A 26,149-nucleotide genomic window follows, 5' to 3' on the forward strand; every position below is an offset into this window, starting at 1 on the left:
CTAATGACTAGAGAATGCCATTTTCAAAGTAGCTCTTGGGAGTTCCTTGGTCATATGTCCCCTGCCTTCCAAGGGTCGGTTTTTTGCTTTCAGGGAAAGGAAAGCTCATTTAGCAAGGAGAGTCCCTAAGGACTAGATGCAAACAGCCGAAATCATTCGTTTAACTTCTTCCTTATAATGAATCAATCTGTACCGAGAGAAGTAAAGCAATGAATATCATTGATTCCTAAATGTCAAAAGCCAACTGGAAATCTAGTCTTTCCTTCAAAGATGTTTTCTGCTAGTACATGCCTAACATATTTTCTCTTCTCTCCTCTTCCTCTCACTCTCCCTCTCCTCTCCCCTCCTTTTCCATCCCCTCCTGCCTCCCCTCTTGTTTCTTCTCCTCTCCTCTACTTTTTCTTTCTCTTCTTTTTGGTTTTTTTTTGTTTTTTTTTTTGTTTTTTTTTTTTTTTTGTTTGAGAGAAGGTTTCACTGTGTAGTTCTGACTGTCCCAGAACTGAAACTCACTCTGTAGACCAGGCTGGGACACACAGAGATCCACCTGCCTCTACCTTTCTAGTACTGTGACTAAAGGCATGCATCACCACCACCATATTTTTTATAATTATAAACAAATGCTCTATGTTGAGAGGAAAACCAATGAGGCCAGAAGAAACCTGACATTGTACTTTTGCTCTATTCATTAACATAAAAGAGAAGATGCTAATACTGGTGATGTCTAAAAGTATACCCAGTTCATTCTATGTCGCAACAATTTTAAAGTCAGAAAAGTTCTTGCTGTGTGTTACACTTTCTCACTGACACTTAATATGTTTAGGAGCATTTAGAAGTACATATATTTCATGTTTTCAAAACCTAAGTAGAAGTTACTATCAAAATGTAGGAAGAAGTTGAAGCTAAGCCTAGTGACACGTGATTAGTCTAAAGCAAGCCCAAAGCAAGAGGACAATGAGTTTTTAGGACAGCTCGGCCTGTATTAAGATATTGTCTCTAAACAAGACAACACTAAACAAAGTCATCCTGAATTACCATTCTGAATGCTTGACACAATTTTGAACTCTACTAATTTTAGACTGGGTTTTCATGGAGCCTATTCATTAGAGCAAAGAACTCTCATTGGATAGTTTTCTGCAATGTAAAGTGAAAAAAAAAAGTCACTACATCTTCTGGAAATTCTGGATGCTACTAAATGGGCCTTTGGTGGATCTAAATGCTTAACGTCACAGATAAATATTCCACAGAAGAGGAAATATTAACTTTCAGCCAATGTTGAAAATAAGAAAGTTATCTTGAAAGGGCTCAAACTGTGAGTGAAGAGAGATGTATGGTTAATCTTTGTATATAGTGTGGGCGAGAGGAAAACACTCATGTGGGAAACACAAACACAGATAATGTGGGCAATACGGATGGCTTAAATGCAAAGGGCTTGCCTCTTAAATAAAAGCAGAAACACTGGGTTGGGAGATAGCTTGGTGGGTAGAGGTGGGGCGGGACCACTTATTCCTAAGCTGAATTACCCCGGCTCTTTTCTCAGCTGAAGCACGCTATAAGTCTGTCCATTCCACTGGCCCTCAGAGCTTAGTAGCTTGATTACTACACAGAATGTTGTCATATGTACTAGGTCAGGGGGCAAAATCACTCTAAGTAAGGTCAAAGCCTTAGGGCTGAAGATATAGCTCATTTGAGTATTTATCTAGCATGCACAAAGCACTTTGTTCAGTTCCCAGTACTGAACAATATAGACACATATCTATAATTTCAGCACTTGAGACCTGGAGGCAGGAGGCTTAGAAGTTCAAGGTCACTGTTCCCTACATAGCAAATTTGAGGCCAACCTGGGGTACAAATCCAGACGCTGTCGCAACAACAAACAAACAACAAACAAGATCATGTTATAAAGATAAGAGGAGATGTTTGATATTGGGAAGAGAACAGCCTCTGTAAAGACCTAAGATAGGAAATGGAGAATTATTAAAGTACATGAATGACTATTTAAGGATCGCAAGTTTATTTGGTTACAGACACTGCTATTAGCAGGTATTTGGTACAAAATATCAAAATGGTAATAAAAAGTCATCCTGATCTCTTGGTCACACTTGCTTTACCTGTTAATTGAGGGGACTTAGTTTAAATGAAATGTTTGCTGATTCCCAGATAATACTAACCAAAGGAAGAATTTACTAAAGCCTGCCATGTGGGCAGGAGGCTTAGAGCTTGCCTATACCTGACTTTTCTTTTGTGATTCAATAAGGTCTCTGACACACCCTTATAATAAGGATTACCAGGAAAAGAGTGTAAAATCCATGTATGACTTGATATTTTTCAGACTTAACATTTCAGGGTCTGGTGTCTCCAGCAGAACAGAATGATGCAGGCTGTATGTATACGCCTTTGTCTTTCTTTCCCAGGGTTTGCCAACAAAGGATTGGGGAAGGAAAAGCCTTGTATCTCCTGAACCATTTTGCAAAACAAACATAAGAGCTGACCCTTCTCAGGGACTCTCTGGAATTCTTCACGTGCATTGACATATATACACACATCTTGGATGCTTTGGCGTGTACTACAACCCGATAGATTGTCAACGTGGTGTCATTACAGGTCCTCTCCTTATGTACTTAATGCTTTTCCTCTATGAAGTGTTGCTTGTAAAGGCCATAAAAGCATAGCCCAGGTAGTTCACATCTGATCATACCTGATTTTCTCTGCCTCTCTTTATTAAATCTGGGACTCCATCCAAACGTGAATGCTGGAGGGAAAAGGCTGACTCTATTCCAGGTAGTCGATTTAATACAGTCATGCAGAAGGGGGAGAAGGTGTCTTGCAGGAATTTTAGCAAATGTGTTGGAATTTAAATTTCATGTGTGGCTGCTGCTTTATGAGGATTAGCTGCTGTGTGGGTCTGAAAAAGAATGCTAGAGAGAAAGCAAATTACAGATAGACATGGTGTAAAACCAAGGGTGGCTTTTGAGTCACACTTAATAGGGATAGAGAACTCTTTACACTTTCCAAGTTCTCTCCATCCTACTGGGACTCCTAAACTGAAATAATAATCTCCTTTCCCCTTTAAATAATTCTTGTCCCACTTTTAAGACTATTAGGGGAATAAAATAAAACACATGCAAAAGTGAACATCAGCGGTACTAAAACGTATGAAACAGCATGCAGAAACACCACAGACCTTGTAAAAATACATTTCAGAGCACAGGAAACAAAAGCATCTAAAGTCCAGACCAAAATGTGTGTGAATGGGGCGAACATGGGTATGAATGGCAGGCACCTCATCACACACTCCTTGCTTGGAGTTTGCTCAAACGTTGTCATCTGTCTGAGAGTCGGTCTCACTCTTCATACAAGCGTGTATCAGACCTATGCATTGCCTTTTAGTGGTGTGAGGAATGGTCTGGTCTTTATTTTAATGTTCTTAGGCCAGGTGAAAATAAGGTGACTAAACACTGCAAGTCTTGGTCTTCTAATCAACAGTTATGAGATGCAACAGGCAAGATGCTCGCAGCACTGGCATTAGAGCTAAGGTCATTTGCAGAAATTCCAAGTTCACAGCTCTGCTCTTTTCTGTGGAGCTATATAGACTATCTAAACCATGTTTTGACCCTAACTTCTAAGATTTAGCTAACCCCCATTTATCCACGTTTAAAAGCAGCAACTTCTACATGAAGAGAGGCCTGTCCTTCCTAAATCTAATGGATTCCCCTTCTGAGTGCTCAATGGAGCAGGGGATGAGGTGTGATAAAGCAATGGATCTTCAGACTTCTCTCTTCAATGATGAGGTCATTGGAACCACTTTCTTTTTCCCCTCTTAATTCTAATAATTTCAAGGAGCCAAACAGTCCCTAGTCTTTTTGTCCTTCAAGTTTGGGCTTGGGTCCACAATCCTCGGAACTGGGAGTTAACCCAAATGGTGCTTTTATCTGGCTGCAAAACAAAAGTTTTACAAATCTAGAAACAAATTGTCCACAAAGAAAGAAAATTAACCAATACACTACTTTCAACGATGTGAATTTAAATAAAAAAATTTTTTTCTTAAAGGTACAAAATAACATAATTTACTTTAATGTGTTTTTTATCAACAGTAGTTTTAGGAACATGGTTAGGAGATTTTATGAAAAGTTTCTCATGATCTCTCATTAAAGTTGGTTCAGTTATCACTTTTGTCAGTTACACAATTCAAGGCTGTGACAGACTCATAGATGGGTAACCTCTGTCATTTCCTTGGATCCCACACTTAGAAGGGCATATGGTAGAGTATTAATGTGTAATCTTCCTGATCGTGTTCATTTTTATTTTGTTGAACTTGAATTCAGAAGCAAAGTCTAATGGTTCATAGAAAATGCACATGAGAATAGGACAAAATATGTGTGCCCTGTTAGTATTCCCATTTGTAGATAATAAATATTCACCAGGGACATGAAATTCTGTTGGAATCACAATTCAATACTGCATAGGAAATTTCTAATGTCTACAACTCAGTGGAGGTGCTGAGAGGCCCATGCTATGGTTTAGATAATTTCTTCCCAAAGGTCCACATGTCAAGGCTTGGTACTCAGGGTGGCAGTATAATTGGGAGGTTCTGATGAACCTTTAAGAATTGAGCCCTTATGTTACAGTGACTATGCCCTTTAAACAAATTATATTGTCATCACTACAGCCTATAATCCTAACAAGATGTCCAACCAAAACTTGAGACCCAAATCAACTGGGACATCAGCTCTTAGCCTTGAACATCCCAAACAGTGGGCTAAAATAAGCCTTTTCTGTTTATAAGTTACTTACCCCTGGTTCATACAAAGCTGACTAACACACTAGCAAAGCCATAATTTTCATTAGAAAACTAGCTAGCTCTCAATCCAAAAATCTACTAATGACCAAGGTACCTTTATTTTTCACTCTTACTTGTATTTCAGCCAATGACTTGGTTACTTAGGAGGAAATGGAAGGCTTTTTCTATTTCAAATCCCTGCTCTTTTCCATTTTTCCTTACTCATTAGTAAATCAACTTTAGAAGGGATGTGCATAAGGAAGTGAAATAAAAATTAATTAATGGATTATGTTATGCAACATTTGGTGATTTGGGCAAAAACAAAGCACACATTCATCCTCATAAAATTAAATGCTGTGATGTTATGGAACATCAGTGAAAAGTAACATTGCTATTAATAAGTTAAATGTTTGATTCCTTTATATACTTAATTTGTAATAATTATTGTAAAGCAATGATTTGTAAAAAAAAAAAACATATGGTTTGACAAGAAACAAAATAAGAAAATAAGCTACCCTCAAACAGCAGAACACTTGTCTTTTTGATTGTTCTTTGTACATTAGGTTGTTTTCTTAATTGTTTCAAGGGATAGCTGAAAGATAGTATTCCTTTAAAAACAGTATTATATAGCTGGGCATGGTGGTGCACACCTTTAATCCCAGCATCTGTGAGGCAGAGGCAAGTGGATCTCTGAGTTTAAAGCCAGTCTGGTGTAAATAGTTAGTTCCAGTCCAACCAGGGCAACATAATGAAACCCTGTCTTAAAATACCAGAAATGCTATATAATTCACTATTGGAGTGTAAAATGTAAACCAGAAACACTTAAAAAAAAACTAGTAAATGAAAGTACAAGTGAGATGCTTTTTATTTATTTTGGAGAATCTATGGTGCGCGATCTGCTTTAAAATGAGAACCTTGCTTTGTGGTAGAGCACATCTCTTAACAAGGTTGTTTCCACAGGGTTTGCATATAACTCAAAGGTGACTTTTACTCTTGATAAGGACTGTTTGCTAAAGCTATATCTATATGTGTCTCATATCATACAGCAAGCACACACCAAGCATGTGCTTGTCTTGGGTATCATTGTATCTCTGGTATGCCATTCTGTGCCTGGCTTAGAACAGATGTTCCCCAGTGGGCAGTGAATGAAAAATTAACCAAACAACGATACCACAGCTGTCCAAGTCATCTATTTCATACCATCTTATGAGTATTTCTGAGTGGAGTGCCACAGCTGAACAGACTCTAACTTATATTCCTTTTTGTGTATCTTCAGGCATAGTACTCTACCTCACATTACTCAACATTCTACTCACAAGTCATCAGGAGGTGTCTGTGTGAATCTGTTTCTAAAACACTGAAGGAGTATTTAAACCATTAAAATCCTAAAATCTTTTAACAGATTTAGTAATCTTTAAGATTGTTACCTGAAACAAAACATCCATTCTCCATTTACGCAAAGGAATACTAGTCAGCTATTAAAAACAAGGAAATCATGAAATTTACAGGCAACTCGATGGAACTAGAAAAGATCATCCTGAGTGAGTTAACCCAGAAACAGAAAGATACATGTAGTATATTCTCACTTATAAGCAGATATTTGCTATATAATATAAGATAGCCATGCTAAAATCTACAGAATTAAAGAAGCTGAACAACAAGGAGGACCTTAGGGAAGATGCTTAAATCTCATTCAGAATGGCCAACAGGATTGACACCAGGAGCAGTGGAAGGAAACAGGATTGGCGCCTACTACAGAGTGTCCTCTGAAAGGCTCCACCCAACAGGGGATCAAAGCAGATGCTAAGACCCACAGAAAAACTTTGAGCAAAGCATGGGGAGTCTTATGGAAGAAGTCAGGGATAGAAAGACATGGAGGGGACAGAAGCCCCACAAGGAGACCAACAAAGCTAAAAGATCTGAGTCCAGGGAGTCCTATAGAGGCTGAAGCACCAACCAAAGACTATGCATGGAGAGGACCTAGATCCTCTGCTCATATGTAGCTGATTGGCAGCTCATTTTCCATGTGGGTCTCCGAGTAAGAGGAACAGGGACTACCTCTGTCATAAACTGGATTGCCTGCTCTTTGATCACTTGCCCCTGGTGATGCGGCCTTGCCAGGCCACAGAGGGAAAGGATCCAGGCAGTCCTGATGAGACTTGATAAGCTATGGGCAGATGGCAAAGGAGAACTCTCCCTTTCAGTGGACTAGGGGAAGGAGATGGGAAAGAGAGGGAAAGTGGGACTGGGAGGAGTTGAGGGAGGGGGCTTCAATCAGGATATAAATGAATAAATTTTATAAGTATATATATATATTATTTGAGAACAACAACAAAAAATACTTGGCAAGTCTAAGAAAAGCAGAATCATTTCTTATATTCTCTCTGATAACAATGGAATAAAACTACAAATCCCCAGGTGGAACTATAGAGCATAAATGCACACAGACTGAACAATGCAGTGGTGGATGAGAAGTGGATGACAGGAGACATGAAGAAGGAAATACAAAGTTTCTGAGAAGTAACCGCTAATTGAACATCCAACATATGAGAATCTGGAAGATACAGTGAAGTGGTTCTAAGAGGGATATTTGCAGCTCTAAATGCTTATATTTAAAAATTAAGAGGAATTTCAAGTAACACACCTCTGTTGCTTTGTTTTCCAAACATGAGAGAGAAATCCAAAATCAGTCAGAAAAAAAATATCAGAGAAGAAATTAATGAAATGGAAATAAAAGACCAATACAAAGAGGGAATGAAAGAAAGCTAGGTTCTTTGCACATATAAACAAAATTAACAAACCTTTAGTCAAAGTAGCTGAGAGGGAGAGGGAGGGGATGTAAATTAATAAAAGTAGGGATAAAAAGGAAAACATTGTAACAAACTCCAAAGAAATGTATAGAATCATTAGAAAATACTTTGAAAACCTGTATTCTAGTAAATTAGAAAATACAGGTACATATAATCTATCAAATTAAACCAAGATGACTTACATATTTAACTGGTTAGCAGTGATATTGAAGCAGTTAAAAAAAAAGTCTCTCCATTAAAATGAAGCCAGGAATATGGACTCTACCAGACATTTAAAGAACCTACACTAATACTCCTTCATTACTGCATAAAGGAAGGAATGCTACCAGTCTGATTTTTATCCAGCCAGTATTATTTGAATACAAAAAAGAGATATCACATCCACAAAAGTAAGAGATACACCAATCTCTCTGGTAAAATGTATGTAAAAAATTCTCAATAAAATACTTCCCAGAAGCCAACTGCTCACCAAAACCATCATCCATCATAGCCAAGTAAGCTTCATTTTAGAGACACAGGGATGCTTTAACAAATGTAAATTTATTAGCATAATATAAAACATCAATAGACTGAAAGGCAGAAATCACAGGATTATCTCAGTAGATGCATGTACAAAGGACATTTGACAAAGCTTACCATCCTTTCATGATAAAAGCCCAAAGAAACTAGAAACAGAAGGAATATATCTCAATATGATAAAGATTATATATGGCAAACCTCTAGCAAGCACTACGCTAAATGGAACTGGAAGCATTTTTACCAAAATGAACAATGAGAAAAGGGTGTTTTCTTTCTTCTTCCTTATTTGATATATCACTTGTAGTTTGAGCTCGACAGACAGAATAAATAAAATAGACTCAAATCGGAATGAAGTCAAATTATCCCTATGGTCAGGTGATGTGATCCTGCACACAGAGACCTTAAAGATTCCACCAGAACAAACATACACAGGATAAATCACACACATCAGGAGTGTCCCAATAATGAGGTGATAAAAACGATCTCATTCACAATAACTTTGAATGAATAAAACAGCTAAAATAAATTCAATCAGGAAGTGAAGAGACCTATACAACAAACCTTTTAAAACACTGAGAAAAAAAAGAAAGAAACACTAGAAGATGCACTCATTTAAAAAAATTAACAAAATCATAGTAGTAAGTCCTTCCCTATCAGTAATTATTTAAAATGTAAATGATTAAACTCCCCAAAGACACATGGTGGCTGAGCAAATGACAAGTAAAGCAAACAAGAGCCAACTACACGCTGTCTGCGGAAGACCCAGTGTATACCGAAAGGTTCACCAGGCTGAAAGGATGAGGATAATCTATATAAACGATGATGAGGACAGCATGGTCGCTAATCTGTTTACATCCTGTAAACCAGCAGGGAAACAAGAACTTTACCATATGGTCAAATTAGCTCCAAAAGATGTACCCAGAGCCCTCACCCTTCAAGTGTACCATATACATATCCCTTGAGTACACATGGGATGATCTCCAAGAATCACTGCATTTTGGACTACAAAGCAAGTTTGCTTTTTGTTCGTCTGATTGTTTATGTTATATATGAGTACTTTGCCTGCATGTAAGCCTGAGTACCTCATGCACAGCTGATGCCTACAGAGACCACAAGAAGCCATCAGATTCTCTGGAACTGCAGTCGCAGACAATTGTGAGCTGCCTAGTGTGTGCTGGGAATCATTCTGGGTGCTTTGGAGAAACAGCCAGTGTTCTTAATTGAGAAGCCATCTCTCCAAATTTCACAAAACAAGTCTTTAAAAATTTAAGAAAAGTAAAGCCAGTCGGTGATGGCACATGCCTTTAATACCAGCACTTGGGAGACAGAGACAGGTGGATCTCTATGAGTTCGAGGACAGCCTGGTCTACAGAGCAAGTTCCAGGATAGCCAGAGTTACACAGAGAAACTGTCTCACAAAAACTATACATATATATATATTATAAAAATATAATATATATATATATATATTTAATCAAAAGGAAAATTATATCATTATTTTCTGGCCATAATAAAATAAAGCCAGAAATCAGTTGAAAAAGGAAAAGTGGAAAGTTAACAAATACATGCAAATTAAGGAACATACTCTTGAACAAGCAAAGATGTGAAGAAGAAAAATTGTAAAGCAATATTTGACTGTCAACAGGTATTATGAAGGCAAAGAAAAGTAGCTAGTCACATTTGTTAATGCTTTAAAAAAAAAAGAACTTGAGTTTTTCAGTTTCTCTCTTAACCTGGCTATCACACACATAATTGAAACACTGTTGTATTTGATTGAAAAGAAGCTACACAACACAGTAAATGAGCAGTTATTACTTACTCTTTTGTAACCTTCTAAACTAATGTGGCTTCCTCCCAGTGTGAATCCAGAGACACTTGCACTTTGTTGCTTCTTGTTCTAGCTCCTTCTCCTCATGTCTCTTGGACCTTGTCAGTGGCTCAATCTCCCACTTCCTCTTCTAACTATTCCTCCCCTGGCTAGCAGGAAGTCCAGCCCTATTCTCATCCCTGCTAAGGAACTGGCTATAAACTGCGTGACTGGAATATCAAGAACAACTGGGGAGCAATGTTTACACAACACTGAGACAGGAGACTCTCAGAACAAGGGTTACAAGTAGAAATGGGGGCGGGATACAAAATCACCCTTTGAATTAAACATAAGCCTTATGTCTACAAACCCTCTGTTGCCATTTTTTTTCTTTTCTTTCTTTCTTTATTTTTTTTATCAGTTCTGACAAAATGTTCTTGAAATAGTTTTTTTTTTTTTTAATTTAATTTAATTTTATTTTTTCAATGCAGTTTATTCAGGAACCTTGAACAATCATCTTACCCTGGGGAAAGCCAGCCCACAGCTTAAATAGCCTCTGGGTAGCCAACCCCAGCGTGCCATGTGGGCAATGCAGATAGGTCCACATACATGGAAGCAAGCCAGATCCTTGGCCTTAGCCAAATGTGGAGTTGTTCGTGACAGAGAGCACTCACCATCAGGAAGGTGGAAGGCGGGAAACCAGCTCCATCTTTAAGGCACGGCATTACTCAGCTCTCTGCAGTTCCCCCTTTTTGTTTTAGACGCATCAGGCAAGAGTAGAGGTCTGATCTCTGATATTAGAAATAAATTGGGACTTTGTACTCATGTTCATTTAGGTGTCATCCACCCAAAGAGCATCAGACCCGTCTGATACCTTTTTCTCAGAGGCGGGACCTGGGTTGCTGCAGCCATGAATCATATGAAGGAATGGGCGGGCATGGGAGCGTTAGCAGGCCTTCTGGTGTTGGTCTCTGTTGCCATTTTTAAGTTACTTTTGTCTGGGCATGCCTTCCAAGAATCCCACTAGATCCCACAAAGCCCCCCAGGGGACAGGCTGAGGGGGCAAAACATAGGTTCCCTTTGAACAGCATTGGCAACAACTGTGGAAGGAGAATTTGCTTTCTTACCTTGGACAAGACAGCTTTAGGCAAAGCAGCCACTCGGAAGCCAAAAGTAGGTTTAAGGATGAAGTTCTCTCAGTGAAAGTGTGACTAGTAACACCCATGGGCTTCATGCTCCTCTCTCAGAAACAACCCCCCTCACCACTGATCACTTAGCACTGATTCGTGGTGTGCTTCCAAAGGGATCTACTTAAAGTTGGAGCATTTCCTTCAGAAGAATGTGTGGCAGGTGTTCACTGTAGAGCCCAGGGGGCCCTCAATCTGACTGCTGGGATTGTAGGGGTCCGACACCATGCCCAGCTAAGAGAGGACTTTTCTTTTTCTTTACTTTTTGTTGTTGTTGTTGCCTAATCTTCTTGTGTCTTTTTTATTTCTATTTAGTTTTGTTATGTTTAATTTTCATTGTATATATTCACTGTACATTGTGTTCTATCAGGACGCTTTCACTCACATCAAGGATGGATCTACTTGAAACCCCAAATCTCCAGCCTGCCCTGCAGTGACACTTAAAATGTGGCCTGTGGACCAGATGCTTTAGGATCATCTGTGGTAACTTTAAAAAGAAAGACTGTCAGGCCAATGGGACTTAAACACATTGGAGCTTGAAAACCATTTCAATATTTTGAATCTTGGTCAAGTTTTGTCCTCTCTGAATGTCATAATTCTCTCTCTGAATGTCATAATTACAGCTTCAAATCACTTCTACTAGTCTTAAATAGTTCTCTGCATTCTTGTCTGCACACAGCTTATTCTTTAAACTCACTTTGATATTGCACAGTACAATATTTGAGCAGCTAAAATAAATGTTTCTAATCATAGAAAGGAAGGCAGAAGAAATGGATTGATGCTGTCCTTGACCTTTAGCTCTGGCTACAAACAATGTCCCATGTGGCCCTGAAAAGGCCAGTTAACCTCTTGATGTCTGAGCTTCCTCTTGCATTAAATGGGACTTAGAACCTGCATGATGTAAGAGAGTGAGCAGATAAATTATTAAAGACTAGATGATCTATAATCTGCCTCACATACTATTTTGAAGATTCCCATCCATTATTCATGACTGGTGCACTTACCTTGCATTATTAGAGGATGGTGGCGCTCATTATTTTCAGATATCACATGCACTTTGATAGTGTGCAAATAGATACATGCTATGTAAAGTTTTTAATTGTGAGGAATTAACCTTAAATAATGAGCTGGGAGTTTTGGTGATTCAGGATTGCAGAACTGGGTTTAGCACTTACTATGTTTGACTACAATCTCAAAGGCTCATGCCATGAAGTAATATGTAATTTGGGGATGGCATGGACTTAACACTGCACCCACCTATCCCCCTACTCGACATACAGGAAAAGAGCAAGCTGACATCACACTTCAGCTGTGTTAACCACCCTCCCTAATAAGCAGTAGCTGTGTTCTCCACCCTCTCTTAATACATATGTGTTCTTCACCATCCTTAATATGCTATACCTGTACTCTCTACCTACCCTAATACACAGTGCATTTGTGAAAAATGTGATAAATAACACATTGCTAAGGCCAGTGATAACACCAAAGTCATCAAAGAAATGCTTATTTTAACTGGGAAGGGGAGACGATTACAAAAACAAAGAGTGTGAACCGTGGCTAACATAAGTCATGATATAATGGAGTCCCCGACATGGGCATTTGGAAAGCAGAGAAACCATTCATAAATTATTTGAACAGGAGTCCTTACCAAGTGAAAAGTGTTTATGATTTCCGTATTCTTTTTAAAACTGGCAAGCCTGAGAATTAAAACTTTTCAGTTCTCAAATTTGCTTCGCAGCCCATTATGGCAGAGTGCCCTGCTGCAGTAAGCCTCTCTTCCATCTCTTTACCAGCTTCACTGGGGTTTTAGCTTTTCAGCATTTTGTGGAAGGAACTCACAATTTCCAAATGAAAACATTTTCTCCCCCTTTTCTTTAATACACACTCACTAAACTATATACTTTATTGTTTTATATTAGCACTTCAGAAACAATGGCTAAAACCAGAGGTACCAGATATGTTTCTACTGTTTTTAATTTTTATATGTTATTTATCTAATTTTCCTAGGATTTCCCAAAGCATGTTATTGAACCTAAAGTATAACATACCCCTTAAAGAAATAAATTCATGAGAAATTAATGTTTTGAAATCTACTATATTCTTCTTTCATTTTAGAGTCTCAGAACATGCTTACCTATAAAATGTACTGAATAGCCCTGTAACATCACCTCCCATGGCTCCACATTAATACAAGTTTAAACTACAATATTCAGGGGATTAGAAAAAAAGAGAAAACACTTGCCCATAGTTTTATGAAACAACAACAACAACAAACCATGTATCTCTATTGGTCTCAGGCAGGTAGGCAGATATTTCATTGTTCGCTGTGAGAGCAGCAGTGTGAAGGAAAACTCCTGTTAAGGCCACACCACAGCACTGTGGCCTCTCACAAGCCAACAGTGATAAACTCACAAATAAAAGCTTCCCAAAGCAAAGAGTCAGCATATTACTGATTCAAACGTTGTTGTTGACCCAAGGCTTTGATGACAAGCTAGGCTTATGTTATCTTTTCAGACTTCTGGATCAGTTTATCTGAAGAATCCATTGGCAACTAGTTGCTATTTCTTTACCATTTGACTGCAATTGTGTTCCACAACCTTCCACAACCATAACCTTCATATCATCTTGTTCATCAAACCATCTCATGGTTCGTGAAAATCAACTATAATAATACATTTTTATGATGTTAAATGTGCAAGATTTGAACATTCAGTTCTAAATGGAAATGCCAAATCCCCTCCCCCCACACCGAGGCCCATGGAACTTTGTAGAAAAGGAGGTAGAAGACGTGGTAGGAGCCAGAGGGAGAGAGAATGGAAGACATGAAGGAAGCGAAGCCTTCCAGGCACAACAGGATTACCACACATATGAACGTACAGTGACTCTTGCAGCACACACAGGATTGCACAAGATCAGGCCTGATGACATCCCAGAGCTGAGAGGGAAAGTGAAGATGATCTCCCATCCTTATCCAATAAGCTATCTGCAATTGACATCCACTTGTAAAGGAAAAACGAGTCTTCTCTAATGCAGTCTCACTGGGTATGGTAATCACACTTAAGGGAAGCCTGATGCCTAGCACTAAATGGCAAACATACAACAAATTCAGGCGTATTTTTGTTGATGTTTTGTCTCATATAGCTTTGGGCATTTTTTTTTTGTCTCACTTATCTTTTGCTTGTATGTTATGGTTTCCAATTTTGTGTTTCTATGGTGTATGTGTTTGTGTTTCCATGTTTTCTTTTCTCTTCCTTAATTCCTTTTTCTTTTTTTTTAACTTGTTTTTTATTCTGGTTTGTTTGACTGTTTTCTAAAGAAAGAAAGCGAGAGAGAAAGAGAGAGAGAGAGAGAAAGAGAGAGAGAGAGAGAGAGAGAGAGAGAGAGAGAGAAAGAAAAAAGAAGGAAAGAAAGAGGGTAAAATTGTATGGGTGGGAGCAGTAAGGAGGATTAAGAGGATTTGGGGGAGGAGAAACCATGATCAGGATGTATTGTATGGGGAAATTATTATTATTATTATTATTATTATTATTATTATTATTACTTTGAAGCAGGGTGTGGTGGCATGTAACTATAATACCAGCACTCGAGAAGGCAGAAGCAGGTGGATCTCTGTGAGTTTGAGGCCAGCCTAGTCTACAAAGCGAGTCCATGACAGCCAAGGCTACACAGAGTATCCCTGTCTTGAGACTTGCCCCCTGAAAAAGGATATATTTGAGTGAGTAAAAGACATATATATATTTTTTTCATACCCGGTTATCCTATGTGAATTTTTAAGTGTTTTCAAATTTGACAATGCTGTTTGCTGTGATAAGTAGCATCTGTGTTTTTCATTTAGGTTTACCTACAGTTATAATAGGTTAAATTTTAAAATAAGACCTCAAATTTTATGTTTATATATACATTAATATACTTGCCTATATATTCTCCAAAACTTTGAAGCTTTTTTTCTGCAATTCTATAAGAAATATTTTTGGATAATGTTGATTTTTTTATTTTCACAACTATTGTTATATTTTGATTCTCTGTATTCCTTTAACAACATACAAGCATTGATTAAATTTATATTAATGCATATTAATTTTCCTAAAATGATTATTTTTCTCGATTTGGAAAGCACAAAAATACTGTATTATTCATGATTATAGATAGTAGCAGTATGTTGTTTTCTAGACCTTTTCCTCAAATTGAGAAAAAAAATTAGTAAGAAACATGTATTAATGGGAATAAAAAGCAAAAGGCTTCTGCAAGAGAGAGCAGGACACACAATGCTACCTTACCATTCCTTCTACAGGCCTCTTCTTTTAGAGGAGCCATCATCACTCTGGAAAAAGAGCTCAAGGTAGAGACACAAAGTATAGAATGCATTTTGAAAAGTCTGGGCATACTACTGTCAATAAAATTTCTCTAGTTCTAAGGTTCATTTGTTCATAGGTGTCACAGCTGGATAGAAATACTGATTGCTTCCCTCCCTTGGTTCTATGAAAGCTGGACTTCAGGGCAGGGTTTTCAAATGAGATGAAGCTTGAGTCCTCTGAGTCCTGTGTCTCAAGTGTCTTCAGCAGGAGGGATTTATCTCCAAACTCTGAGAGGCAATCCAGTGCAATGGAAACAGCCTTTATTGTACTGGGAGTCACTAGGACTTCCATAACCAACAACTCAAATGTCAAGATCTCTGTAAAGGGCTCTGCTACCTGTCATATTTGAGGAGTAATAAACAGCTATCTAATTGGACTTAAGGCTCCCTCAACAGAGGGAAATCATGCCAATTACCTGATATTAGAGAGGTCACGGGTCTTAGAGGAGAACCTAGTATTAGCACTTTATTACATGAGCATAATTCCTACATGCATTATAAAACATTCTGATATCAACAACGAATTTGTGTAGCTCTCACCCCACATCAAAGAAACTTTTCTTTGAGTTGCCATTACTGAAAACCGAAACCGGTTATAATTCAAAGATCCACTGATTGTGGGGTGCCTAGCCCCAACATACATTTCTACAATTCAAATCTTTTCCATAAGGTTCAGGGCCTAACACTGAAGAGGTGGCAGAAAGGCTGTAACAGCCAGCGGACCAGGAAGTCTGCTGTGAGATTCTATCTGGTAGAAATGACAGGAAGCTATACTCCTGCTACCTCAACAAAATGGCTGAACAAGACCTGAGCAAGGACAAACGACAAGCATACTAACATGGAAGAGAGAAAACTCACAAGATCACACCCCTACATTTTAACTACAGGCACAAGGACTCATGAAAGACTGAGACTTAGTCTCTTCCAAGGGTGATCCCCCTAACTGGTTATTCAGTACAGAGTGGTCAGCCGTGAAACTGTATCACACAAGCCTCTCTAGATGGACTCAGTGAGTTGCATGAACAAATTTGGGGTGGATAGGGAAGTAGAGATGGATCTGGGAAGAGCAGAGGGAGAGAATATGTGTGATCAAAATACACTGTACAAAATTCTCAAAGAAATAATTTTAAAATAACAAAGAGAATTGTTAGTACCAGCTCTATATGCAGCTGTTGGGGTGGATTAGGCAAAAGGTTCCTTGTTCTCTGAGAAGCAATCCTTGAGAATTAGAGATTCTTAGTACTATGTCACAGACTGTTAATATTCTCTGGCTAACTTGTTCTCCTCTAGCAAATATTGACTTTTTAAATTACATCCTTTCCCCCATGTTGAAGATGATGAAAAAACACCATGTGACTTATTGCTAGCAGTTTCTGGCTGACCACAGGCTGTGCAAGAATACATCTTGCATGAGCTGCTGTTCTATCCTTTATTAATCATAAGAAATGAGTTCCAATCTTCAAAACAGTCCTCTAATTCCATTGTTAAAAGAAAATTTGGTAACTTTGAAAATACACTCCATTCGTTAAAAGAATCAGGACATACTTATAAAAAATAAGTAAAAGAATATTACAGAGATGTGGGACCTGGAATAGACACTGTCCAAAAGAGAAATACTTTGTCCACAACACACCTATTTTCAGCTCATCAGCCTCTCTGTATCTTTAACTAATTTTTTACCTTTCACCGACACCATTGGTCCTGTGGTAATTTTGTGGGAAAGGTAATCTGATATTTTTTTTTACCTATTTTTAATGTTATTTCCCTACTACGTTAATATACAGACACAATGCTCTGGCCAAGAATGCTCCTGTTGGTAAAGTTTATGTGGTGGTCATGTCTTAATCCCAACACCTGGGAGACAGAGGCAGGTGGATCCATCTATGTGAGTTTGAGGTCAGTCTCGTCTACAGAGCAAGTTCCTGGACAGCCAGGGCTACACAGAGAAACTCTGTCTAAAAAAAAAAAAGTTTTTACTTTTTTAATTAAATTTTTATTTTTTATATTAATTACAGTTTATTCACTTTGTATCCCAGCTGTAGCCCCCTCCCTCATTCCCTCCCAACCCCACCCTCCCTCCCTCATCTCCTCCCATGCCCCTCTCCAAGTCCATGGATAGGGGAGGTCCTCCTCCCCTTCCATCTGACCCTAGTTTATCAGGTCTCATCAGGACTGGCTCCATTGTCCTCCTCTGTAGCCTGGCAAGGTTGCTCCCCCAACAGGGGGAGGTGGCCAAAGAGCCCGCCACTGAGTTCATGTCAGAGACAGTCCCTGTTCCCCTTACTAGGGAGCCTACTTGGATACCAAGCTGCCATGGGCTACTTCTGAGCAGAAGTTCTAGGTTATATCCATGAATGGTTTTTCGTTGGAGTATCTGGGCACAAGGGTCTTTTCTGAGACTGGTACTCCAGCCATTGATTTGGATTACACAAATGTCCTGTCCCTGACCACCCCCCCAATGAAATCACAATTACATTCCAGTTATTCAAAACATGTTCTGAAAACTGAACAAAAAGAAAAGGGGAAAAAGTGGGCATGAAGAAGCTCCTGGTCATTCTACAAGTTTACAGAAATTTCTACCCACCACTGGAAACATATATAGAAATGGACATCTCTAAAGGAAAATAAGAATGGCTACTGGGCAGATGGTTGCAAGGCCTTGTTGTGTGCAGCTGGAAGGAAATGCTCGTTGTACTGGCCTGGCTTTGTGACTAAATCTGCATCTAAGATGCCGGGAAGAAACTTACTGAGCTGAAAATAAAGTTAATTTGGGGGAGAAGGCAGACGGTGAATATAAAATGTGTAAACAAAAGCAAAAGAAAGGTAGTAGTGGTTGTATCACTCAGAGGGGCAAAATCCCATTTTCTCATATCCTCCTTCCCTACCAGGTAGCTCCGTTTGTTAAGATAACATGAATTTGAGGCTTCAGCAAAGACCAAGAAAAGTAGGTAAACAACTGTAGATAATTGACTTACACTGTGGATATCATGAAGTTATCTGTCACTTGGGAATTTATAGAACATTTAATTTAATCACCTCAGTCTTTATAGTCATCCTTTGTTGGAATTAAAATTAAAATTAAAAAGAAACTATTGCTAGTAAATTTAGATGAGAGTGGCTCTTTACTGACATTCATTAATGAGTTCTAGATATCTTGCTATGGAGGCTGACATGGTATCTCAGAGGGTAAAATCGTGTCTTAAGATATGAGGGCCTAAACTGAATCTATAGGACCTCTCTAGCAATCCAGGTGTAGGGCCAGGGAGATGGTTCAAAGGATAAAAATGTTTGCTGCCTATTACAAATAAAGCTGCTACAAACACGGTTGAGCAAATATCTTTGTTGTATACTTGAACATCTTTTGGATATATGCCTAGGAGTGATATAGCTGGATCTTGAGGAATTACTATTCTTAATTGTCTGAGAAAGCACCAGATTGATTTCCAAAGTAGTTATACAAGTTTACATTCCCACCAGCAATGAAAGAGGGTTACCCTTTCTCCACAACCTCTCCAGCATGTGTTGTCACTTGAGTTTTTGATCTTAGCCATTATGATGGGTGTTAAGGTAAAATGTCAGGGTTGTTTTGATTTGCATCTCTGATGGCTAAAGACATTGAGCATCTCTCTTTTTTAAATTTATTTATTTTTATTAATTACAGTTTATTGACTTTGTATCCCCCCATAAGGCCCTCCCTCCTCCCCTGCCGGTCCCATCCTCCCTCCCCCTTCTTCATGCATGCACCTCCCCAAGTCCACTGATAGGGGATGAGTGTTTCTCTGCCATTTTATATTCCTCTACAGAGAATTCTCTGTTTAGCTCCATATCCCATTTTTTAATTGGATTACTTGATTTATCACTTTTTGACCTCCCCCCTCCCCGCGGGAGGAGCAGCCTTGCTAGGCCACAGAGGAGGACATTGCAGCCAGTCCTGAAGAAACCTGAAAAGCTAGGGTCAGATGGAAGGGGAGGAGGACCTCCCCTATCAGTGGACTTGGAAAGGGGCAGGGTGGAGATGAGGGAGGGAGGGTGGGATTGGGAAGGAGTGAGGGAGAGGACTACAGCTGGGGTACAAAGTAAATAACCTGTGATTAATTTTAAAAAATAAAAATTATAAAAATAAAGTTTGCTGCATATGTACGAGGACCTAGGTTTAAATCTCCAGAACCCATATAAAAAGCCAGGTGTGGTCACCTTGCACTGTAATCCCAGGGCTATGGATGGAAATGGCAGAAACAGGAAAATTACTGAACTAAATAGCCACAAACCTCGCTCCAGATTTTAGGAAAAACTTTGTCCTCGGGGACTAAGGTAGACGGTGATAGGACAGGACATTTCAGTGTCCTCATCTGACTTCCACACACATGGATATGTGTGTGACACACATGCACAAAACTGTACACATAAGCACATGTGCTAGCATGTGCTTGCAATCTTGGTGCTGAAGAGGTGAAGTCAGGAGGAGGCTCCCAGGCTTGCTGGCTAGCTATCCTAGCCTAATTGACGAGCTTCAGGCCACTGAGAGACTCCAGCTCAGAAAAGACAGTGGAGAGACTTAGGAATGACAGTCAAGATTGACACATGGCTTTCACACATGTAAGTGCACCTGCACACACTTGAACACATGAACATGTGTGTAGGTACATACAAACATACATATATACACACACAGATATGTAAGGCTGCTTAGAATTCAAGAATATAGCAGAAGCAAACAAACAAAGGTTACTGCTCACGTTCTTACCCACCTCTCTTTAAGCAGATAAGTAAACTTCCAACCCAGAGATACCCCACTGTATCCTCAGAGGAATGAATATCATGTATCTGAACATATTCATATCTGAATATATGAACATACTTATATGTGAACACATGAACAGAAGAGAATCTGAGCAGATCCTGCCTGGCAAAATCCCCCCATTTTATCACTATACTGTAATCCCTTTGCCAGTTGTTTTTTTCCGAGACTATACGCTTCTAACAAATTCAGCATGAAAATACACAGGCTTACATATGTTTTTGAGCCCTATTTCTTGGGAAGGCTCTTCTATTTTATAAAACTGTATGCTTGAATCAGTTACTTTCTGTTATGATAAACTACCAAAAGCCAGTTTAAAGGAGAAAAGGTTTCATTTCATCTTACCATTCTAGAGGGATAGAGTTCATCATGATGGAGCAGACACAGCAGCAGTCATGGAAAGCAAGGTGGCAGGAACAGGAAGCTGGCTGACCACAGTTCCTCCACACGCAGGCAGGAAACACTAGGGGAGGAGGGAATAAACAGAAAGTGAGGTGAGACTATAAAATCTCAAAGCCCAGGCCCAGTGGCATCCTTCTTTTAACAAGGCTCTGGCTCCTAAGGGTTCCATAACATCCCCAAACAATGCCATAAACTGGGTACCAAGTGTTCAAATACATTAGCCTATGGGGGATATTTTTCTTTCAAACCATAGTATTTTTTTTTCTCATTGGTTTGTCATTTGTTATGGAGCCTTCATCCAGGAACAAGTGATAGCTTTGGAAATAGCTTGTCTTCACTCTACTGTTAGCACAAAGACTGGACACACATCTGTCCCATCACCAAATATCATCACCTTTGGTGATGCCTTCCCATCACTTTCAAAGAGACACTCAATTGATGAGGAAGTACGATCCACCCTTATAAAGTAAGAGAGAAAGGAATAGCAGGTGAGCTTCAAGAGTCCACTGACAAAATTTAATTCATGGGACCAGATCACATATTTTGTCATCAGTAACTCCGAAAGCAACCCTGACACAAGCTTGAAAGATTCTCAGAGCTGTTAAATAGTGGTATACCCATATAAAAACTACAGTAATGTTTAACAACATATAAGATTGGATTTGTAGCCGTTTCTGAATTCCCATTCACTTGATCCTGATCCATGAGCCTGAGTGTGGTCAAAGATTCTCAAGGGCCTCTGGTGCTGACTCTCCTCCACAGGACAAGGTGGACAAGACACTACAAGATACTCCCTTCCAAACCCTCATCTCATATATTTTTAAAAACAAGATAGCCCTCTGTGCTAAAAGAACTTCTGAGTGCTCTCTGAATTGAGATTTAAACACCCAGAGACTTCCATAATTAACTATAACTGTCTTCCCGCCCCCCCCCCCCCCAGGGCTATAAAAACTTGTCCTTGAAAAGTTTGGATATTAAAAAGGATAAAAAGGTTACTAGGTGAGACCTTCAACATGTTCCAAATTACCTCTGGGGTGAGGACGTAGGATGCATTTCTCCCTTATAAATGGCAGCCATTAAATCACTGTTTGTAAGCTATGATTCAAGCCACATCGAGTGCCTGGTGCCAGGCTCTATTGGTTTTCTACATTAGCACATAGTTATATTTTTCTGCTCCGAGAAAATGCCCCCAAGACAACTCTGCTGTCAAAAATTGAGTTCCCCTAAGTGGGAGGTCGATAGTGTCTCCATGTCCCCAGGCGGGTGGAAGAAATGGGATGCCAAGCATGCTGCCCACTACTCATCCACCTTTCAAGGCTTGATTTGGTAATTTTCTCTGAGGATGAAGAAGCTGACAAAAATGCTTTCTGGGTGGAAAAGAGGCTTGTAAACCTTCCCAAGTTATTATTTTCTGCCTGAAAGCAATAAACATCTGTTTCCTTGATAAAGTAACCAGGCTCAGATTGGAAGGGAACAAAGCTATTTAGCTCAGCTCCAATTATGGATTCTTCTAGAGAATATCAGCCCGAGGGCTCTGTACTCTGAGATATTGAACATTACCCTAAACCTCTCCATTCCCCTATGTATCCTGTCAGCCCAAATTTCATGCTGTGAGACATTTCTTCATACTACAAAATGTTGGCAGATGTTATTGAGCACAGAGAGTAGGGAATAGATGCTCACTTGAGATATTGTGGAATAGACCAAAGCTTAAGGAAGAGACACTTTATCAATCAACTTCTCTCTAGAACTCATTTCTTAGATCCTATGTAATCATTAAATATAGAAAGAGATTGAATGTTTATCTCAATTTTTCATATCTCTGTCTCAGTGCCATATGCAAACACTTCTACTCTTGGATCCTGCTTATCAAAAAAAAGTATTCTATTCTTCTGCTATTCTGAAATTGCAATAAAAATAAAAATTTCTTTAACATGCATGTTTTAATAAAATATTTTTTAAGGATGGCCAAGTGAAGTAGTGGGGTGGGAATGGGGTAGAAAAGAAAAAGGGCAACCTGTAATTATTCTGGTCAAATGGTTGCAAATACCACTGAATTTGAACCTAGCAGGAACAAAACTGTTTGATTGTTATAGCATACCAACACTATTTGTCTTAACTTAAAGGAATATTAGGAAAGAAGATCTCATAATTCCTGACCTGGAAATTTATATTCCATGTGATAGATAACATCTATAATGTAGAAGAAGACTGTATAATGTAGAAACCAAATGGGAATTAGGAAAGTCAGATAATCAATAATAGAAGACAATTGCAGGGGGATGACCGGAGTGAGCATTCCGGAGAATTGAGCAAAGTCTTAGAAGGTGAGAGGGCTGGTCAAATAGATATGGGAACATTCAGGGGAAACTAAGTGACAGAGGCAAGATGGCTTGATAATTTTGAGGAGCAACATGGAAACTAATGTGTCTAAAGAGGAGTGATGGCAGGAAAGATATGGGATGTGATGTCAGAAAGATTGAACAGGAGAAAGAAGGGGAGCTATGTAGACATTTTAGACAAGAATAAAATAAGCTTTCCCAGGACACTGAGCAAAGGAGTCACATGATCTGAACCACACTTTAAAAGAATGCCTTATGGAATGAGATTGTAGATACTGGCTAATCAGTACAGAACCAAGGGACAGTTTCAAAGGCTGGTGAAGCAAGTGAGGCGAGTGGCTTAGATAAGGGAAGCTGTGAAAGAAGCATGTTTTGCAGGATGCCTATATGTTTCTGGTAGTTTTTCTTTCCATCCCCAGAATGACGACTCATGAGACTCATTAAATACTATACAATACGTAAGCCATATAGCCAGGCTTTTCTCTAACTAGCTCATAACAAAATAATCCATTTATATTAATCTATATTTTGCCTCATGGGTGGTTACTTGAGCTCAGGTACCCAGCATCTTACCAACTGAATCTCACGTGCTTGGTTCTATCCCAGAATCCTGTCTGCCTCCTAATGTTCCACTTCCTATTTCCTGCCTAAGCTATAGGCCATCAGATTTATTATTGATAGGTGCTACATCCATAAAATACAGAAGATATTCCTTCTATAAGTACAGGATTCTGCATCTTCTTTGAAGAGTCAATATGATTAGACTGGCTGTGATATATGGAAGAAAGGCACTTCAAGGATGTGTTGAGATGTTCTGACCTGGAAAGAATATGGGTACATACAAATAAGATGGAGAAAACTGAGTGAAACAACTTAAGAAAGAGCATCAATGGCTATTAGATGCCTCATATAGATATTGTGCAGGCTATTGGATTTAGAAGCCTAGATTTCAGGCAAAAGAGGCATGGTAGAGACATCAACTTGATAACTGTATGATATTCAAAGTAATACTTCTGGAGGATACCACCACCAATAATTAGAGATAAGAATCAAAATTGAAGATAAGTGGTGATGGTGGATATTTTTAATTCCAGCTCCTGTAAGGCAAGGGCAGGCTGATCTTTGAGTTTCAGGCCAGCCTGGTCTACAGAGTAAGTTCCAGGACGGCCAGGTCTACACAGAGAAACCTGGAAGAATCAAAGATTGAGCTCAGGAACACACCAAAGTTAACAGGACTACAAAAAAGAAGAGGGCCCAGTAAAGAGGACCAACATGAGTTGTTGGTAAATGGACAACAAGCCAAATAATGCTGTGTTCTAAGATCAAGGTGGAATTTCTGTCAAATGTACTAAATACTGACAGTAAGGTGGAGACCAGAGTTAATCATTGGTTAAGCACATGAATTTGATCAATGACACCAAGGAGAGCTAGTTAAGGCAGAATAAGCCAACGAGTACAGTTACAGAGAAAATATCAGAAAACTTTAATAACTTCTTTTGCAGACAAAAATAGGAGAGCAGGAGTTCGTGGAGGAAATAAAATCAACCTATGTTTTTGTCCGTTAAGTGTGAAAACGCAGTTTCTATGTTGTACTGTTGGAAACAATCCAGCAGGGCAAAATAGATGCAGAGGATGGTGTTGAGTTGGGGAGAAGCAAGAGCAGATGGGATCTGATGTGGAGGAGAGAGTGGTTGGGAATATGAGCACAACAAGGCTACCCATGGTCACATCTCTGATGGAAGGTGTAGATTCTGCAAAGCAGGTGGAGGTGATGGTATGTTTGGAAGAATCCCTTTGGGGTATTTAGCAAGGTGAGAAGCAAAGCCATCAGGTGAAAATAATGTGGATAGGTGGGATTATTGGAAGAGGCTGTGAGAAAGTCATTTATGCCAGTATGAAGTCACTGGAGGAGGAATGTGAGCATCAGCTGTAAGACTGCTGGACGTGCATTCTTAAACCCTAAGACTGAGTAAAGTTGTATAAGAACAAGAATTCCAAGTGTCTCATCTATGAACGAGGAGAAATGATAATAGCACAGAATGCATCTAAGGTGGTAGTTTCAATAATAAACACATAACATTCACTCAGTTCTCAACAGTCAGGCTGTGGCAGGAAACGGAATCCACTCAGACGGTTTCACTAAGTGGTTCTCTTGTCTGGCTTCATTATCTACCTATGGAGCTGTTGAACAAGGAGGCTGTCCACAGGCCTGTAACACTGCTCTCAGGGGATGACAGCCCAAGCATTGGTGGTTTTCGAGAGAGTCCATGGTGATGCTAATGTGCACCACGGCTTGCAAACCTCTGAGCTAAGTGGTTAGAATGCAAGGAGGGAACTATTCACAGGGATCTGGGCAGAGTTACAAAGTGAAAATAGGAAATGGAAGCACACAGGGACCAGCAAATGCAGGGAAAGCATTAACTTACCTGAGGCCAAAGGAACGGAAAGGGGAAACAGTTCTACTCCAGGGAATGAAGAACAGCCTAGTGGAAGCTAGAAAGGAGACACTGGGTTGCTTCCAGGGTAGTGAGCAAATTAGAACCCAGCAGGACTTAATTGTCTTCTATTTCTTCCTGTAGCTGGTCTCATGACGTTTCCTCCCACTGCCTCCCAGCAGAAGCTGGCAAGGCACCTTGGGGTATGTAGTTCTCCACTGTGGTCCTGAGAAGAGAGACAACCAGAGAAAGTTTGCTGAGGAGTCAAATGGAGAACGATCAAGAGGAACCCTTAGTGGAGGACCAGGACCTCTTCCAAACCCTTTATATGGATTAACGTTTTAATAAATGGCTTCATTCCTTTTTATTAAAACACAGTACTTTCTTATTGAATAAAACTATATGCCAGGTCAATTAATTATTAGAGACAGCTGAATATTTTAACATTTAAACATACACTATCTCCAGCTGAATACTTCAAGGTTTTGCTAGGCGGTAAAACTAGCACTTCTCTTTTCTAGACTGAAGAAAGTCTTACTGTTAGGTTGAATTCAGGATATAATCTAGATGATAAAACAATGTGGTCCAAGTTTTCCAATTTTCTACTCAAAAACATAATATAGGAACATACAATGGGCCCATAAGTTGCAGATCTTATTGGGATTCTATGTCCTCTTCATGAACGTCCTGAAAAAAACTACAAGGCCAATTGTGCTCA

At 39.2% G+C, this 26,149-nt stretch overlaps 1 long non-coding RNA gene across 7 annotated transcripts in view; it reads right to left on the bottom strand.

Annotated features, from left to right (window-relative positions):
• LOC132653602 (uncharacterized) overlaps positions 1 to 25,588 on the bottom strand; it is a 133,203-nt gene extending 107,615 nt beyond the window's left edge. For all 7 annotated transcript variants that reach the window (XR_009591337.1, XR_009591335.1, XR_009591340.1 and 4 more), the window contains exons 1-2: positions 25,423 to 25,588; positions 20,598 to 20,715 (exon numbers count right to left, since the gene is read on the bottom strand). This is a non-coding gene — a long non-coding RNA (uncharacterized LOC132653602). The remainder of the gene's footprint in view (positions 1 to 20,597; positions 20,716 to 25,422) is intronic.
• Positions 25,589 to 26,149: the final 561 nt, after the last annotated feature.

The sequence above is a fragment of the Meriones unguiculatus genome, chromosome 4 (assembly GCF_030254825.1).
Source record: "Meriones unguiculatus strain TT.TT164.6M chromosome 4, Bangor_MerUng_6.1, whole genome shotgun sequence".
In the NCBI taxonomy this organism is placed as follows: domain Eukaryota; kingdom Metazoa; phylum Chordata; class Mammalia; order Rodentia; family Muridae; genus Meriones; species Meriones unguiculatus.